A 20,177-nucleotide genomic window follows, 5' to 3' on the forward strand; every position below is an offset into this window, starting at 1 on the left:
TGCTCTTTCCTTTTGCTCCCTCCACCTTGCCAAAAAGAGGCATTCAGTTAGCAGAACCTTTGGCACAGCAGCACCGAGGCTGCCAGCAGGGCACTATCTACAAGAGCCAGTCACTCCGTAGTGCACATTCAAACCTCCACCCACCGCAGCCAGCATTTATTTGTGTCTCGGTTGGAAAGCCAGGCTCCCTCCTGGCTCCAGCATGGAAAAGAGGAGTGGAGGTTTCTAAGGCTGAGGCATGGTGATGCCTTGCAATCAGCCCCAGCGTAACTTTGCATTGCTACAAGAGATATAGCAAAGACACGATAGCATAGGAGAGGCACTCATAATAATGCTTTGGAAATGAAAAGAAAGCCTGTTCAGAGCAAAAATGCACAGGCTAAGGAAAGGACAGAGCTGCCTTTTCTCTCTACCCCACGGCTGGCCTCATGCTCTGGTGTGTTTCCATGGAGGCTGTTGCTGTCACTACGTGGCTCACGCTGGAGTGTCACATTGGATGGGGGCCAGCTCAACAAGAAAAATAAAGTGAGTTTTTAAGAGGTAATGTGGTAAATGTTCTTCTCAGTCTGGCTACCAATATGTGCTGTCTAGCCTGAGGCGCGCAGCACATATGGGTAAAGCTACTGAAGTTTGGTACTTTTAACTTCTTGAGTCACTTTTTACAAAACCAAAGGAGATGCATTAGACTAATTGTGGAGATTAAAAAAAGGTAAGGAAAAGCAAAGCTGAGTGATCTGATCCCAACAGACTTCCACTGCCCATTTGTCAATTCTTATTCTAGGGTTTGCAGGCTTTCCTGCATACTGGGCGATTTTCCCTGCTGCTTAGGCACCAGCAGAGCGAGCAGATGTTCACAGCAGCAGACAGCCAGGATAGCATAGCGCCCTGGCCATGCTGATAGGGCCCAGACAGGTGACAGTGTCCAGGGCAGCAGCAGATGCTGGCATTCGGGCCACCTGCCTGGGGCAGCTGTAAGGGTAGTCCTGCCCTCCCACTATTTCAGCAGCTGCTGGAGGAGGTAGCCTGGCTCCAGCTCCTCCTTCTGCCAGGGAAATTCAATTTTATTTCCATTGCTGAGGTTCAAATGAGTTCTGGTGCTAAGTGCTCCTCAGAGAATTTGGCCAGCCCATTTGGGGAGGCTGTGGTAGACAGGGTAACTTTTCTAGCAAAGCAAAACATAGGTAATGTCTGTTTTTCAGAAATCTGCTCCTCTCTCACTTACGGTCTGTCAAGGCACTTCAGCAGTCATTTTGTGGTGTGCCCCTGGGCTTCTGGGAGAGCATCACAACCTCCTCCTCTTTTTCCCATCTGTCAGCTCAGTAGCGACAATAGGGCAGACTGGAGTTTCTTTCAGCTCATTCGATTTCTATGGTTAGCATTTGCCAAATGCTCAACCATTTGTAAAAATCATGTCATCAGTTGTCATTAGAAAAAGAATTGATAACTGGTACTTACTGAGCTTTGCAGTCACTCAAACAAATTCATTCTCTTAGTTCAAAAAACAGAAATCACACAAACAAGCCCAGACATTAAGTGAAAGGGTTGGATTTTTTCAACTGTTAGATTGATATCCAGTGGTACAACTATGGTTAATAATCTGTGAAATTCAGCATCTAAAAAACCCCTATAACTCTTTTAAAAAAATAATTTACTCATCTGTAATGTGATATGTACAACTGAGTCCAGAAAAAGCCTCTTAATGCTTGTGAGTCATCAACATTCCATATCCAGAAAGCATACTATCCAGAAATCACCATGACCATGGATATGTCCATGATGCTCAGGTGCAAACTCAGGCATTTCAAGCCAACCTAATGACAGAAGAGTAACAGAAGAGTTGAAAAGAACCATTTTTCACTTTCAGTCACAGAAACATAGAATATTCTGAGTTGAAAGGGACCCATCAGGATTATCAAGTCCAGCTCCCGGCCCTGCACAGGACAGACCAAGAGTCACACCATGTACATAAGAGTGTTGTCCAAACACTTCTTGAACTCAGACAGGCTTGGTGCTGTGAGCACTTTCCTGGGGAGCCTGCTCCAGTGCTCAGCTGCTCTCTGAGAGACAAACCTTTTTCCTGATACTCAACCTAAACCTCCCTTGACTCAGCTACATGTCATTTCCTTGAGCCCTATCACCAGTCACAAGAGTCAAGACATCGGTACCTGTTCCTCTGCTTCCCCTCAGGAGGAACTTGTAGACTGCAATGAGGTCTCCTCCAGGCTGAACAGACCAAGTAGCCTCAGCCATTCCTCATATGGCTCTCTGTCCAGACCCATATTTGTTGCCCTCCTTTGGATGCTCTCTAACAGCTTAATGTCTTATACTGTGGTGCCCAAAACTGCCCCCAGCACTCGAGGTGAGGCTGCCCCAGTGCAGAGCACAGTGGGACAATCCCCTCCCTTGCCCAGCTGGCGATGCTATGTCTGATGCACCCCAGGACAGGGCTGCCCCCCGTGGCTGTCCAGACACTGCTGACTCATGGTCAGCTTGCCATCGACCAGGACCTGCAGGTCCCTTTCTCCAAAGCTCTGTCCCATTCCTAATCCGATTCTTAATCTTTTCCATTCTTGATGCTGGGAAAATATTTCCTGAATACAAGAGTTTTTGGTACTGGAAAAGCCAAGTTGCATGGCCTTGAAATCAAAACAAAAGCTGTCAACATGAATGCCTTAGTAACACCGGAAAGCATCTGTAAGATAGGGAGGAGGAACGCTGTATGAGTAAAGAGAAAACATCTAAGTGCTTATGTATTGGGAGATTTATTCTGTTGTAATTTATTTAACCCCTTCATAGAGAACAAAGAACTTCACTAAATTAAAAACAACTGGGATAAAAAATGTAAGTTCTTGGAATTATTTGTTAAACCTAAAATTGGTCAGGAAAAGCATGAAAGATTGTTATGATAACACCTGCAAAGAAGATATCCCAAATTTTTTTGGCTGCCTACTAGATGCAAAATCCATGCCCAGCTGAATGTGTTCCTTTGCTAACCTGACTGCAGAACGCTCCTTATTCCTGTGCACTACCCCCAGCCATTTCTGAAACATTTCTTCTGGCTTTGAAACTTCTCCAGGTCTTTAACATGCTTTTGGAGCCTATGAAACCCATGCACAGGGAAAAAATTAGACATCATCAGTTTTACAAAGACACAGTGGAACGCAAAATTACCAGAAGCCATAGAGAACACAACACAGAGGGAGTTACAGGGAAAATTGGGAAAGATTGTCCTATACTATGTCTCTATCTTACCATAAGAAATGTAGTAGCTCTAATGTTCATGTGAACATCATGAGAATACTCTGTGCCTCTCTTTATAAAGCAGTTTAAGGGATGACCCCCTTTTTTTTTGTCTCCTAAACAACCAAACAACACAGTATTTACAAGGAACTGAGATCATGGAATTGAACATAGACCTTAAAATGATGTAAGAAATTTTATTAGGGTGATATTTAGGTTCATAAATTCAGCTACAAACTACAGAGTTTTGAAATGAAAATCCAGAACAATCCATTCCCTTCATGGGCATTGCACGGACATGATGTTCAGAGCCAGGAAGTGCTCATGTCTGTTTTTTTGTTTGTTGTTTTTGGAAAAATGTTAACCAAACATTAAAGACATGCACAAATCAAAACCTTCCCCAGAACATGTCCTTTGGTGATCTCCTACTGCCTACAAACTTTTGCCAGTCTTAGATTATACTAAATAAGGAACTGTTCCTCCTGTTCTTCTGGATCTTGAATAAGATCATAAGAGTTTAAGGGCTCTTGCTAAAAGATGGCAAGTTTAAAATGAAATAAAAAAAAGCATGATCACAGTCCAAGGTTATAAAAAGGGTACAGAACTTTTGGATCAAGGGAGTGAAGCGCTAATACTGTGTGGCCCCACTTTCCTAGAACATGTGTCTTGGCAACATTGCTAGTCTAAATCTGGCAAATTTAATATTTTGATCTCTGTCCCTGGAGAAAAACATGCACTTATTAATTATATCAGATAATTTTCCTCTCTTGCGTAGTGTAACTGAACTAATCTCCATTATACAGTTTATTGTATCATAGAGGCTGCATTGTGTACACTAAGACTGCCATTTATGCACTGAACTAGGTTGTGTATTTTGGGGGGGGTTTAATGAGAGTGGGCTGAAGGGAAGATTTCCTGATAGCCTGTTTAAGAACAAACAATTAGTTTATATGAAATACAGGAAAAAATACAAACATGGTGTCCAAAAGCTCCAGTGTTCACACCCACTGAATAGTACTGCTGATGTCTAAGCGAGTCCCATGAAATACAACTGTGATGCTTGATATCTGTACTTCCATGTTTTAGATTGACTGTTTTGGTTAATGGCCACCTAGAAGTTGACTATAAAGCTTAGCATTTGATGGCAGAGTGCCATGTATGTTGAAACATTTCATAAGTACATTCAAAGAAACAGAAGTTGATGGCCTGGCCCAAAAGAGTCTGTACTCTCACGCTTGATGGCACCTGTCAGATAAAGAGGCAAGGTCCGCATATTCATGTTGAGCTTAACACCAGTTTGAATGGAGAAAGAGTGGAGGGAGCACTTGGCAGATGATCACAGGCTGGATTGCAAGACAGCAACCATACCTGAAAGGCTGTATCTGCTGATGTGGTCAATTCCTTGGCAAAGAAAATACATTTATTTGCCTCTATCCAAAAGGGAAGGCTTGTGAAAGGAATTAGTAATACAATCCCTCAACTGTAGGTATTTGAATTGATTATCTGTCAACCCAAAGGTTTCTCTAAGTTCAGCAAATGAACACAATCTGTCTTCAAAAATGCATTGTGTAATTTGTTAAAGCTTTTGTCTAACCACGCATCCCAAATAAAAATGCATTTAGGTTTTGGTTTGGGTAGTAAGGTTGGTTTTTTTTTTGTGTGTGTGTGTTGTTTGAGTTAGAAAATTGAACTCAATCTGAAATGGAATAAACAATAGGTAACTTAAGTGATTTTTTTTATAACGTGTTAATTTAAATTACAAAATCTCTGGATATTAAGCACATTACTGATGTATTTCAGATGTATTTTTATATGTTTCAGGCACACATTGTTAAAATATGTTATTGATTTTCTGTTTTCTTTTATTCTGAGGTTCCAGTGTGCTCTCTGTTGGTGGTGGCATTCCCTATTTTGAAAAATGATTGGTTATTAATAAATAACCACTTAATGCATGCTTAAGTTAAAGGTAGAAGTTGCTAAACTGCTAAATTGCTTTGAAGAGTATTATTTATTTGCATATGGATTAGGATCTAAGACAAAATTATAAACCAAGACAATGAAGAAAATTTTGTATCAGTGGAGAACAAATACAGGAGAGATGAGAGGCCGAGGACGTTAAGGGGAGATTTTATAGTACCTTGTTTTTGATAGGTTTTAGGAAACTCCATTAGGGGAAGAACAGCTACAGGAAGACTGGAGCCATCTCATATTGTAAGTGGTGGGACTCAATAAAAGTGATTCAGTAGTACTGCTCTGTAGGTAATAGGGCAGAATAGGAGAAGAACTATGGAAAAAGTCTAAAATCACATGTAAACACACTTTTCAAGCTTTAGTAAGAACAAGCAACCAAAAATGGTCAGTGGGCTGATTTGTTCTCCTGGCTTCAAAAGTATGATTTTCTAATTTTAGAATAATATATGGCAATAGACTGTTCAGCTTCCTGTTTCAAAATTTAGGACTGTGTTTCTGAAAAAATGGCATGAAAAGTCCCGTTGATTCAGAGGAAATATAATTAAAGTTTCTTCTTTCAAGGAAAAAGAAAAAAAGAAAAATAACTTTCTAAATCTTGAGAAATACTAAATGCTTTCAAAGTATTTCTGTGTTAAAATGTAAGCCAGAACATTTTCAAACCGACGATGTATGCTCAGCTTTGTTAAGCTAGATGAGGCTGGAAACAGAGGGGTCAGGTGTATGGAGTGAGCCAAGATGGTGATTTAGTAGGACAGGTTTTCCATAAAAGCATGTGATTGAGAACTACATTTCTCTATAAATCCGTTATACATCAAATGCTAATGTGTAATATCCCTACTTCTGTATCAATCTATTGATATATAATCACGTAATACATTCCTCTTGCAAATGTAGCTACGTATTTTTTTGCTTTAGATACTGCCCTGCAAATTCATGTATATGGGTAATAGTTTTTAGTAGCAGGCAATAGACCATGTAAACAGCCAACATAGCACATAACGAAGCTCATGAAGAACAAATTTTATCACCCAATGTCAGTCAGCCAACCTCTCATGTAGATGATTTCTTTAGATATATTCTATAAATGAATAAAATATTTCTAAGTATGACTAAATAAATATTGATGTTTTAAAATATTTTATCTGAAATTCAATGGAAATGAGCTTTGTCTTTTTCTCAGGGCATAGCAATGTGTGCAATGTGATGTTTCTCTGTTATGCACCTTATCACACTGTCTACATGCAATCTTCTTCTTGCTATCACTATTCATTTTTCATGTGCCAAGTATTCATTAATCCTTTAACCTCGGTAGGTAGAAACCAGTTTTCCTCTGCAGAACACTCAGCGCTCCCTGCTCCAAGTGGTTAAGAAGGATGAATGTTGTTAATACTCGTGTTTTTTTATTGATAAATCTGAATATAAGCTATGCATCTGTCCAGGGAATGTTTCCAGCTGTCTTCTATAGTAGCCTGATTCCTACGGGATTGCATATTTTATCTTTTAAAACAAGTGTTACAATGTTAACTTTTGACTTGGGTGAAATCTAATGAATCACATATGTAACTTACTCAGAGTAGCTGGAGCTGGTTCTGATCTAAACTACTAGCACAAGGAAATATGTTGCCTGGGTCATTAGACTGTATTTTAACTCTATGCTCACTTTTCTCCAAAGGAAATGATTACACCAGAGGCAACATTACAATAGCAAATCACGCCTAATCTCCTTCATGGCTTGTGGAGATATATATTTCTGTTTATAGCCATTTTAACATTTATTTACTATTCTTTTTTTTTCCTTGTGGAAATGGAGGTAAGATGCAGGGACAAATAGTGAAGGGTTATGTTACCCAAACCATTTATGCCAAGAGGTGGCAGAGGACCATTACAGAGAAAGTGATGAGTAGATGTATTTCTGGCAGCTGGCATGAAATCCTCTATGGGAACAAACACTGGTTCTGGTTCTTCTGGCTTCCTCAGTAAATATCGTGCTGAGCAGCAAATATTAGTTTGTATTTACTGAAAGTAATAGCGTTTTAGCAGTAATTATTTACCTGTGCTCTGCCTGGCTTTCTGCGTAAATACACAAGCTGTATGGGCATTTACAAACACCCTCACGTGACAGGCCAACCTCCTAGACACGGGATCCATCCCTCTTTTTGCTTCTTATTTATCCAGTAATTGTTATGACTGGGACCCTCAGGAACTGCTGAGTTGACAGTGAATTTGAGAGAATGAGGGGTGGGACTCAAAGAACTTGCCATTTTCTATCTGCTCTGACCATGGCTTCTGCCAGGGGCTAGCACAGCACCCTGATTATTCACAAGGCTATTAAGCTTCCTTAAATTGAATGGCCCCCGACCATTGCCCAGAAACCATCTGAGCAGGCAGGGCTGGTCAAAGCTCACCTGCACTCTGGCCACACCGTGTTTACTTCATGCAACACGAACCACATGGGAGGAGGCAGAAAACAGCCACATCAGCTTTACATTAACAAAAGGCTCTCCAAGGCAAGAGAATCCCTAGGTAACCTGTCAGGCCAGCTTAATAGCTCCAATACCGCCCAGGCATGGACCAGGATCTTTCCACCAAAATATTTCCCTGTCTAAAAACGTGTAAGAATGCTTTTGAAAAGAAATATAGATTTGCATCTTAAGGTTTAATGCTGACTGTTAGGTTTATATTTTTGTTTCTTAAAAGTTTGAAAGTTCTTTAAAACATTAATGTAACAAAGACTTTGTCTTAAACAAACTTTAAGATTATGGAATCTGTCCTTTGTATGTTGTTATTAAAACCTTTATACAACCCAGTATCTGCAGCCCTTACGTGAGAAAAATCTTCCCCAAAAAGGAAGTTCTCAGTTTGCAGGGGCGCGACGCCGGCTTACAAGCGCTGACCAAAAAAAAAAAAAAAAACCAACCACAACCCCAGGCCCCGCATACTTCTCACGAGCAGCAGTCTAGCTGTGCGAAGGAAACAAAATAAAAGAGAAGGGAAATGTTTGCAGCGCTCAGCCCCAGGTAACTGCGGGGGCCGGGCCCGGCCAGGCCCTCCGGCGGCGCGGCCCTAGGGCGGCCACATCGCTCAGTGCGTCCTTTCCGCCGGGACGCCCCTCCGAGACCGCGTGTCCCCCCGGGGCCCCTCCAGCGCTGCTACCGCCCCGTGTCGTCCCCTCGGGGCTCCCCTCAGCTCCCCACCGCCTCGTCCTCCGGAGGCGTCCCCACTGCCTCGCCCCCCTCAGCGTCCCCTCGGCTTTCCCACAGACCCGAGTTCCCCACGGGCTCCCCCATGACCCCGCACCCTGCTGAGCTTTCCCCGGTGCCTCCTTACCCCGCCCCGCCCTCGGCACCCCCCCGCCCTGGGCCTCCCCCCGGCGCCCCCGCGCCCCCGCTGCCGGCCCCGCCCGGCCCCTCCCCACGGCGCCCCGCTGCCCTGCCCCTCCCCGCGGCCGGGCCGGGGCCAGGAGGGGGAGGCGCGGCCGGGCGTTCCCGTCCCCACCCCCCGGGGCGGGGCGGGCGGCGCACCGGGGCGGCCGCGGGGCGGGGGCGCGGCCCCTCCCTCCCTCCCCTCCCTCCGCCCGGCTGCCGGTGGGGGCGGGGACGCGCCGCATGCCAGCGACGCCACCGGCGCCCGCCGTGGCCGGAGCAGGGGCCGGGAGCTGGGGAGGGGGACACTGGTCCGGACCCTTTGTCTGAGCGGCCGGCGGGGTGTCGCGGCGGCCCCACGCGAGGCGCGGCCAGGCGGCGCCGGGAGCCTCCACCCCCGGCCCACCCTGCCCGGGCTCATCATGTGACGCGGGTAAGTCGGCGGCGAGCGAGCGCCGCGGCTCCCCGGGCTGCCCCCATTCATTTCCCGGGGACTGCCGCCGGCTGCCTCCGCCGGTGCGGGGTGCGAGTGCGCGGGGCACTGCCTGGGGAGCGCGGGGCGGGCGGACAGACAGAGAGGGGGGACCCTGTGTAAGGGAAGGAAACAGTTTCTTCTCCTGCTCTGCCGCTTCTGCTCAGGTCTGTGCCGATTCCCTTTCTTACCAGGATAAACGGCTAACGTGTGTGGGTTTTGCTGCTGCTGTCCCAGCCGGCCCTCTATTCAAAAAAACAAACAAACAAAAAATCGCTCCTATACTGAAGTTAAATAATTTTGAAGAAAAAGAGAGGGGGCAGGGCGGCCCCCCCGCTTCCCCCGGCGCCGCCGGGGCGAGCCGGGGGTTAACGGCGGTGCCCTCCCTCCCCCGCTCCCTCCCCCGCTCCATCCATCCCCTCCTCCCTCCTCCCTCCATCCCTCCCGGTGCCCCGGAGGCAGCGATACCGGGGTAGAGTGCTAAGGGCCGGCCCGAACTTTTCCCTCAACTTTCCCACTGAGGCTTTAGGAGGGGGAAAAAAGGGGTGGGGGTGGCGGCGTGTAAATAGCGGGGGAAAAAATAAAAAGCGATAAGTGGGGAGTGATGAGATGCGAACTGGGAGCGCCCAGCCCTTTGTGCTGCCGTCCCCGGGGGGGGGGGTGTGGGGGGGTGTGGGTGGGCGGCCCCCCTGCGCATTCGGGGCTGGGCAATTAATATATAAAAACGAATAACAAAAAAGTACAAAGTGTAGCGCTCTGTGGAGGGGAAAATCGGAGTATAACACTGTATGGGGGGAAAAATCGGACTATAACACGCTATGGGGGGAAAAATAAAAAGAGTATAGTGCTGTATTACCTTCTACAAAAATAATTAGCTTCTGTGAAACAAATGCTCGCTCTTGCAGAAGTCGGGAGCTTGGGGAGCAAACCGCTGGTATTTACATTTAAAGCGTGTGCCCAGAGCGGCTGCGGGAGATGGGTTACCCCATGGCATCAGCGTCACCCTGTAAAGCCCTCCGAAAGCTTTCCGCTGCTGGGATGAAATTTCCTCTGGGATGGGATGTGGGCTCCTATCCGCCTCCCCCAAAATCCTGCACCACCGCTGGTGGTGGGATGTTGTGGGAGGCGGATAGGAGCTACCAGACGCGTTATTTTATATTCCCCTCCCCGTGGTTTGCAGGGATGCGATGCTCCGATCCAGAGAGCGTTTTTTTTGTGTGTGTGTGTGTGTGTGGTTTTTTTTTTTTTTTTCCGGATCTTGGCGTGGCATTCAGTCCCGCAGACGGGCTTGCATGGGAAATAAGATGTTTTATGCGCTTGGGGAGGAGGTACGAGCCGTTTCGGTAGGAAGCACTGAAGAAGTTCACTTGATCGGGGTCTGTACAGAGCTTGTAAGATCCTGCTAGCTCTTGGCAGCCCCCCTCCCCCTGAGTAAGACAGTAAAATAGTTCATTTTTTAAATTATCCATAATGAAATAATGGTACTCTTCTCCCTCCCTCCACCACCCCTTTTTTGGTTTTTTTGATTTTCACTTTTCGTCTCGCCACGGCAGGTAGATAATTCGCGGCAACTTTGCGAGGCTGCTTTATATAGCGCTGGCATATGGGCTCCATTTTCTGCTCTCTGGTTGGTCTACAACTCTGAAATGCACAGGAACAGCAAAGTGGTCGCAGCGTGGGATTAGTAACTGTGCTGAATAGGTCACAGATGGGGCGATAGGAGCATTTTAATAGTGACGTAAGGCTGCATAAACCGAGTCTGCTTTTTTTTTTTTTTTAACATATTATTCGTGCTGGGGGAGGGGGAGTGTCTTGAATATCTTTCTAATGGGACGTAATCAAGTTGAAACCGCTGTCTGCAAGCTGGCATGTCACCTATCGTCACAAACCAACCGCGCATAGCGAAGGGAAACATTGCGGATTTTTTTTCTAATGTATTTTTATTTTTTTTTCCCCTCCCCGTGCTGCCGGAGGATTTGGCAGCCGCTGCTTCGCTGCTGCTGGCAGGTGCCCGGGCTGGAGGCTGGTGGATGACATCACCCCCTCGGTGACACCCATGCGCGCCCCTCCCCGGGGCAGCACCCCACCCGCTCCCCGCCACTGCCTCCAGAACAACAGTGGTGGCATTTTCCTCTTCTAATTTCTTTTTCTTTCCCCTTTTAGTATTTTTTTTCCACCCGTTTTTTTTTTTGTTTTTTTTTTTTTACTGTGCCTGGTGCCTGGAACTGGGAGGAGAGGGGCAGTCTGAGAAGCACCTTTTTTTGCAGGGAAAATAGCTTTTTGACAAAGACGTATGCCATAGGTCATTTGATGAGTGAGTGCACCTATGCTGGATGGGCTGGGAAGGAGTTTAGGATATGGGAGATACTGTTTGTTTTCTGCTTCTCATAGTGAGGCAATATTAGACATGTAAATAGGGGGATGGGAAATGATGTATTTTTAATTTTTTTTTTTCCCCCAGCCATAGTTCATGATAATATTTCCAGGCCTTTTTTTTGCTTTCTTGTAGAAAAACCTTTTCTGGAAAGGCCCCTGAGAGCCCAAGAAGACTCTGTGTAACAACTTTTAAAAATAAACTTTAAGATTCCAGGACAGGCTAATCGTGGAGTCCTCTGCCAGCTGTTTCTGTCAGGATCAACCAGACCTGAACATGCACAAGCAGAGTTTCATTCCAGATGAGAGGAGGCAGAAATGTGGGGCTGAAATAGCTCTTCCCCCGGGAGATGTTAGAATGGGGTCAGCAAAGGGCTTGGGCTGCAGAACCCTGTGGTAGTGACCATTTTCTTCTTTGCCTAGACCAAGGCAGTGTGTGATGGTAACCACCACAGTTAAATAGAAATACAGACCATGCATTTGAGGAAAATGAGCAATGCCTTTCCTGGGTCCTTGGGGAGGTCTCTGCTGCACAGGAGGGTTGCAGAAGGTCCATGTAATTCCCATGGAGTTTCAGTGCTGCTATGCTGTCCCATTGTTTAGATTTTGGATGGTCCATAAAACAATGGAAAGTTGTGTGCCTTTTTTCATGGCTGGGTGCATGATGTCCACTTATGCAAGCATTCCCAAAGATAGAGTGCTGTAGCCTTCTTGCTTCAGGCTGCTGGATGACCTGTGTGAGCCTTGCACAGCTGCTGGCACCACTTCTCTGGGTGGCCAACCTCCTTGCTCTTTCCTTCAGTACATGTTGTTTGCTTTGTGGGACAGGTCTCATCAGTACAAGGTTGATTTTGACCAAGTCTTAGTTCGAATCAAGTAAAATGGGAGTGAATGATGTATTTGTTTATTAATAAAGATGGAGATATGAAAACACTTACTTTTATTGAAGTGTCTTGCTTATGGCTTTTAAAATACTGTATCTTGATTTATTTTGTTGGAGAATGATTTTGGTTTGCCTTTCCTTGACATAACCACAAAATGAGTAAAAAAATTAATTTCCTGAAATAAAAATTTTGTTTTTAGAAAAGCTGATATGGATGCAGCACCCAGACTTTGACCTTCTCAGCTCCTGACTAGTGGTTGTTTACTACAGCTGCAGCTGTGCATCTTTGAAAGAGGAGGAGCTGCAAACACAAGCATGCTCACTTTTTCTGCTAAGAGGAAAACATGTAATAAACATGCTGTTTCAAAGTGAGATGTTAAGTAAAGTGTTGAGCAGCCAGGTTGTGGCTTTTCCTTTCCTTTGTGCAAGCTGTGCTGTGCTGTATCTGTAAGAGAAGTTTTGAGTCTTGCAAGTGCAAAAACATGAAAGCGTGAAATGACTACTTTTCCAATGCAGTAAAAAAGAATTATATTTTTAAAATTAAATTCATGCTTGCACTAGAAAGGAGAAATGCTTTTGCACTGTACTACTGAGGGCACTGTCAACATTGTTCGTCATATGTAACCTTACCCTATGTTCAACAACTGAACTTTAGACATTCCTCTTGCTTCAACTGAATGATTTTTTTTGAAGTCGCTACTAAAGGCAAAAAAACTCCAAACAACAGCAAAAATCATATTTGATGATTCAGTGTCAAAATGATTTAGTTTAAAGCTAGACAGAGGTATGCTGACAAACTTGATCGAAGTGTTGATGAGACCTTGTGGCACTCTTGCAAAAGTAGGTAAAATTGGACCAATCTGAGGATAGTTGTGGAGTCAATTTTGATTTTTTCTTATATATATGTGGGTATGTATATATGTAAATATGTATGTATATAAACGCGAGTGCTAATTGTGCTGTGTTCGCATTTTGAATCTCTCTTCTGTGTGGAAAGTTTGGTTGGACTTTGTGCCCTGAAATATGTGAACTTTTTCATACTTCTGCAAAGTTTGGTGTGACTGATAGGTTTGAAGTTTGTTCCAAGTCTGTGCTCTTGTTTGCTCCCAAGCAACAGCTATAAGAGATTAGCTCAGTTGGTCAGAGCATGGTGTTACTAACGCCAAGGCTGTGGGTTCTGTCACTGCATGGGCCATTCATTTAAGAGTTGGACTCAATGATCGTGCAGGTCCCTTCCAAGTCAGAGTATTCTGTGATTGTACAACACGAAAAAGGTAGATTGTTCTTTAATTAGTTCTATTTACCTTTTGACTACAGAGAACTCTTAAAATAATACTGAGAGATAGAAAGAAGAGGGAACATGAATGTAGCTTTGCCAAAAAGCATACCCATGCTTTATATAATACTGAGCTTGTGTGGACTTTCTTGAGTTCATTGTAATAGCTCTTCATATTAATTAGAAAGCCTTATCTAAACTTTGGACTAAACCAAAATCAAATCATCATATAAAATTTTTTTTTTTGCATCTATGCTGTGTAATGATGTGTTTTGATCTGGAGAAGACAGCTTTAAATTATGGCGTGCCTTGGTTCTGTAGCTATTTCTGTAATTGCCTGCATTTTTGGGATGGCATGGTGGCGTGAACTATCCCAGTATTTCTCAAATATATGACAAAACTTGGGAGTGAATACATAAAGTCATGTCATATATATTCAGGGACTGTATGCCATATACTGTCTGTTTCTTTGTGCCCTAAACATCTGTACACATCAGCTCCTGTGCCAGAAGAGTCCCTTCAGCCTCAGCTACAAGGGTAGGACTTACCTAGGTGTTGGCTTGCTAATTTTTAATTTTTTTTTTTTTTAGTTCAGTAAAATCACAAGGATGCAAAAGCTAAGGTTTATTGGAACTAAAACTGTGTGTTAGGATCAAGGGAGATGCTATGATTAAAGACTATTAAAAGTATATACTCAGTGATACTAAATAAAGTCTGTGAAGACTGTCACACATCGACATTTCTTACCCTCTGAATGCGATCCTAGTAATGTCTGTGCTTTCTTTTAAATCTGGTTTATTTGTACATAGATTTGGGGGTTTTTTTTGGTTGTTTGTTTCTTAAAACAAATGCCCTCGTGCAGTGGTGTTTAATCCTTTTGTGGGTGGCTGGCAGTGCTGGCATTGACAGCCTTTGGAATTGCAGCGCAGACCAGCACCACTTGAGTTAAGGAATGTCTGGTTAGCAGTAGCAAGCTTTTGTCCTCTCTGTGAACCAGCCTTCAGGACGGGAATGAGGCGTGCTCTTTGCTAATGGCTGGCACGGTATTTGCTACATAGCAGAGTAATGATGGGACTCAAAAATCCCGAGCTTTGTTCCTGGCCTGGCTGTGGGGCGAGCGTGTTCTCGTTGTTTAAACATAGAACAATCAAATGAATGACCTTGGACATCAGCGCTGCAAAGGGGATAATTAATCAGATGATGTATCATGTCGGAAGACCCGAGTTCTAGTCTCGCTTTTGTCATGCGTCACCTGGGACAGGCACTTTGTTACCCTTTCTGTAAGGTGGTAAGCAGTGACCCTAATTCCTTATTAATGCAGGATGTTGTCCAGTGGTCAGAGCAGTGGTCAAAGAGCACAAGGTTTTGCGTGTTAGTGCTGATCCTGCTGCTGATTGCCTAAATAATTTCTTTTTCTCTGCCTCGTCCAGGAAGGGCTTTTCTGGGGGTGATGTTGCATCTCTGTTCTGGAGCCTTACAGGTCCCTGACAGCAGCATGAGCAGCACAGTGATGCTGGCAGGCTGCGTGGGTGCAGAGGGTGTGTGCACAGAGCTCAGGCCAGCTGGAAATAAGGTCAGGTCCATTCGCAGAGCTGGAGATACTATCAGTGTGCTCTGGAAGCCTTCCTGGGCATGAGTGAACTCATATTCTCATATACTTTGTTCAAGTCTTGATAGGCTGCCATTGACAGGGGTGAAGTCAACTGTCTGTCCTCCAGCATTTTCCCTCTGTGGATCCCTGAGGGAAAATCTTTCAAAAAAGTACTCTTTACAAAAAAGTACTGAACTTTTTGTTTGCTTTTTTTTTTTCACTACCAAAATTGTCAGAAGTGGCTGGTGTGTTCTCAGATACTTTCAAATCAAACTTTGAAGAACCAGTCAGTGAGCATTTCTGTTGAAATGATTGAAGTTTGGTAACTGGAATATGCATTATTAGAAATTTGTTACATCAGTTTCAAAGAATACCTGTGACTTTTGTTATATACCATGGATGTTATTCCTTTTTTTCCCCCCCCATGGTACCAGAATTTTCAGATGGTCTGCTAAAAATTGAGGGGACCTGTTACAGCAGACGTAATAATAAGTTGTCATCTGAGGTAGCCACTGAGATATTTAGGATTAATGATATCAATTGCCAATTCCTCCTAGAAAAAAAGGAAGATAATAACTATGAGTATTATGTAGTAACATTTGATAGGAATCTCAGCAGGACTTAACTTAAAATCAGAATAATACAGAAATGGGATTTTTTTTGGTGTTCTCTTTGAGTGTTTAATGCTGGCATGGAAGAGTTTTGAGTTAGTCTTCAAGTATGGGTTGGCAGTGCTCTAGAAGAGCATGTAAAGAGCTGTGATTGATGACACTTTAAAATCTTTTAAAGTGTTGGACAGTAGTTGGAGCTCTTCCAGTTCCTTTTTCAGAGAATCTTTCAATTGCAAGAAAATTGCAAGTGGGAAATGAAAAGATTTTTCTTAAGAAAATAGAGAAAAACATTCCTTTCCACCTTCTATAAATTGGTAACAGTTACAAAGTGACTTGATTTTTTGCTTTTTCCGTCTAGCCAAGGAGATCTTTTGTATAGATAGTGCCCTACACAATTTTGAAAGGAAAAAATGAGCTTTTGAAAGTGAGAGCATGCAAAGTTCATCTAGTTAGGCAGCAGATTTGGAGGCTGCTATTTCTGATAGCATTGCCATTTTCACTTTTACTTTTGAGATCTATATTCAGCTAAATCGACGTTTGGCTAAAATGTCTTTGTTGAAAGAGTATATATTAATAATTGGAGACCTCTTATTTTGAGAAGATGGTAAATTTGTAATTTTTGATTGTGACTTTAGTGGGATAAAGTTTACAATAGTCACATCAAACAATTAAACATAGTAAACTGAAAAAAATAATGAGATTTAGTGCACTTTCTCTGCTTTGCATCACAGCCAGTATCCAAAGTAGATTTATTTCGTGCTTGCCGGAGATGTGCTCTCCTTTGGGTTTCACGTGTTGCTGGATTTAGGAACACAGTATTTCCTTTGCATTGCGGTTCTAAAGAAGTATGTGGGATAGGCAGGGGTGGAAGGCTGGACTCTATGCATAGCAATCACAGACACCTGCCTAAGTCAGCTCTGGTGGATAATTTGAATAAAATACTTTCCTTTTCCAAAAAAAGAGCTTAGCTCATCCTTGTCTCAGAAGTGTGTACTAAAATCATGACACCAGAATAATTCTCATGGTCAAAAGACCTTCAGAAAACCTGTTGGCTGCCAGTCCAGGAAGTCTCAGATGTTTAGTTCACACGTAAATGAGTACATTGTACTTCGTAAAAAATAGGTGAGAGAACACTTGCAGTGCTAAAATCCTGGGAGAAGCACTGGAGGCCATGAAGGATTTGGTGGTGGTGAGGAAGGCATAGCAGTTTCTGTGGGCTCTTCTTGTGGCTTTAGTTGTTTGGTGTTTAACTTAGCCCATATATTGTGAGAACAGGTAGACCCAGCCAGGCTGGGATTTTCTATAGTAGGGACACCATCAGGAGCTCAGTGGTTTGGTACCCAAGTCCTCTTGAGGGCATAGCCTCAAGTTCATCAACAGAAATGGAAGATATTTGTACCTTCAGATCCCACCCTCCTTGCCCCCAAATACTACTGAAGTTCCACTTGTGTGGCTTTCATGGACACATCTATTTTTCTTGCCTTAAACAAAAAGGAAATAAAAAAGAGGAATTAGAGCAAAAGAAGGAAGTTTCTTCTTGTGATGGATTCTGACTGCAGTTGATGCTGCATGTTCCCATCCATCAGTTCTCTTGTGTGTTTAGCTATTGCGCTGCCTTCTGCCTCTTGGCAGCAGCCCTGCCCGGCCTCTCTTTGGGCGAGGAATGCTGCTCTCCTCCTCTTGCTGTAACCCTTCTGTTGATAACTTTGTCATTAAAAAGCTTCGTAATTCTTCTTTGCAGCCACATTTTCTGGATTCTGGATTATTTGAAAGTGGCTTCCCTTTAATGAAAACCGTAGCAGCTTTAACTACTCCCCACCCCTGTTTTTTCTTAACATTTCTACTCGTACAGTTGTGTTTTCAAGCCATCTGACCAAAGAGGCCTTTATAGATTACATTTATATATATGTGTGCATATATATATTTGCTAAAATTGCTACTTGCTTTGCATAAGGGTTATTTTCTCAGTTGTTTAGTGCCTAACTGCCAAGCCCTTTGAGCAGGGCTGCCTTCCTGAAAGCATGGCTTTCCATGGCACAGAGGGGGAAAGGTGGGACGGAGGTGCTCCCCTGCATTTTGTTGTGGGTGCTGTAATGTCTTTCAGCAGACCAGAGCATGCCAGGGTTATTCCTATGCCCAAGCTGACTCCTTACATATTGCTGTGATATCAAAAATAGAAACATGAGGGTAGTGTGAAAAGTCTCTTCGTATTGGTTACGTTTTAGAAATATGAAAATAATCAGTGGAAATATTCTCCTTGTGTTAGACAATGTTAAAACTAGTTCAAAACCCCAAAAATTCTTATCTCTCAAAGAATTTGTAACAAATTTTTAAAGTAGAGAACAGAAATGAGACACGTGCTATGGTAATCATTTGGTATGACCTAAAACAGTAATTCCAGTCAGTGTTTGTCAGATATTATAGAGTTTTCAGTTGAAAAGTTGAATGACTAGACTGCAGCTCTTTTGAAGCTTGAGGTTTGGCAGCCGTGTCAAGTACAGGAATTGTGTCCTAAAAGTGTCTTGACAGCACTGAAACGCCATAGAAGAAGCAAAGCCACAAAGCCACATTTAACCAACATTTAAGTTGCAAAGACTTTTAGGGATTTCTGCCTGGATGAACAAGTTCGAATTTAGGCACAGATGTTCAGAGTCTTAGTTGGGGGTGGACAGGTTGGCATTTAAGCAGATAGCACAGGAAGTGTACACATTGAATAAAGTTACATTCACTGGAGGCAGGACTTAGTGAAGTGAGAAGAAATATTATATATAATACCTCACTGTGGGATCAAATTGTAGTTTCACTGATTTACATATCAGAGAAGACCATTGTGATCATCTAATTCAATTTAAATGATGCCATCCGTAGAGTATCAGCTTGTCCTGCACAAACTGTGCACGGTTTCTTGGAACTGGAACATTTTGTGAGTAGACGTTTCTAATGTAAAAAATCTTTATACAGTGGGCAATCAACTGTCGTGTTTGGTGAACTGTTCCAGTGGTTATAATTACTCTAATCTCTATGCATTATTTCTTCCCTGAATTTATCCATATATTTGGCTTCCAGCCACTTAACCTTGTTGTACTTCTGTCTCTTAAATGAGTGGTCAACCAGTCTCCTGTCAATTCCTTCTCTGTCTTCATTTTCAGAATATGCATAATTGAACAGTATTTTACTTTGTGGCTGTTAAAGATGGTGAATTGATTTAAATCATTTTGACTTCAAAGTAGTGGGCAGGAAAACTTGATTTAAACAATCAGTTTAAATCTTGTTTGGTTTCTGCAGTTCTTACTCATTTTCCATTCCCAGTGCTGTCTGTTGGGTAAGCGATGCTTAGTGCTCTGATGCACAGCAGGTGAAATAGTCTTTATGCAGAGTATACTCAAATTTTTACTTGAGGGGATGCACTGTATGCATACCTGTATATTTGAAAAGTTTGTGGAGTTAATGTGCATTTGCTGTGTTTGAATTTTCAGATGTTTAATATTACAATATGACTGATGTGTTTCTGATTTACTAGGTAGATCAATTTTACAATTGACTTTGTCAAGTATACTTAGAAATTGGAACTTGTAAACAGTGGAAAATATCATTAAAATATTTTTGATAATATCTTGATTTCTTTTTGATGTGCCAGATTACTTCAAATATCTTAAAATGTATTAGTGTTATAATTAACTTCTATATTGAATAAAGGAAAAATAGTACTTAGTTATTAAGAGAAACTCAGTTTCTGTTAAAAATACCCTGGAGAGTTTAGAACTAGTAGGTATCACCCTTCAGTATATTGTTTATATCAAAAGACTGGAAGAGAAACATATTTACCTAGTTTCTTTTGCTCATGGTAGATTTTTCGATGTCTAAATGATCCAGTAATGTGTGGTGGTTGAATAAGCTGTGAGAAATAAGATATTCTGTTTTACACCTGCTTATTGATTAGTTTGTGTTTCAGTTTTGTTTAGTCTGTGGTTTTTATAGGGTGAGTAGTTTCTTTGAAACTTTAACAGCAAATGAGTACTGCTTGAGCATTGATGAGAGAATGTAAATTGGTTTCATAATTTCAAATGTAATTTTGGTGAAAAATTTAAATAAGAGTCAGAATTTTTTGTTGGGACATAAAATAATGTTACAGGAGAAACCCATTTCTTTACCAGACAGATTTTGGAGCAGCCTTGGTTAGCCTGCTCCTTCTAAACACTGTCAAAATATAGGATTGGCCTACTACTCTTGTTTTGTGAAACTGCATATGATTTTTCAAATACTTAATTTATTCTCAGCTGATGACACTGACACCCCAGTTCTCAGGTGCCTTTTTGGGCATGTCTATTCAATGTATTATCTAAAGTATGAAATAGGATACTTGTTGGCCAAAGGTACCAGCTGAGCAGGAGCACCCAG

The 20,177-nt window shown here is 42.8% G+C and overlaps 1 protein-coding gene across 10 annotated transcripts in view; it reads left to right on the forward strand.

Moving 5' to 3' along the window:
• The first annotated feature begins 8,917 nt into the window (after nucleotides 1-8,917).
• The window catches only part of KLF12 (KLF transcription factor 12), a 236,064-nt gene continuing 224,804 nt past the window's right edge, over nucleotides 8,918-20,177 (forward strand). For 8 of the 10 annotated variants that reach the window (XM_069009020.1, XM_069009059.1, XM_069009064.1 and 5 more), the window contains exon 1: nucleotides 8,918-9,006. The gene's annotated coding sequence lies outside the window, so the exon portion shown is untranslated. Of the gene's footprint in view, nucleotides 9,007-9,130; nucleotides 9,213-20,177 lie in introns of those variants that run through there. The other 2 variants (XM_069009033.1, XM_069009028.1) reach the window with 2 other exon arrangements.

Source organism: Aphelocoma coerulescens, chromosome 1, assembly GCF_041296385.1.
Source record: "Aphelocoma coerulescens isolate FSJ_1873_10779 chromosome 1, UR_Acoe_1.0, whole genome shotgun sequence".
Classification (NCBI taxonomy): Eukaryota; Metazoa; Chordata; class Aves; order Passeriformes; family Corvidae; genus Aphelocoma; species Aphelocoma coerulescens.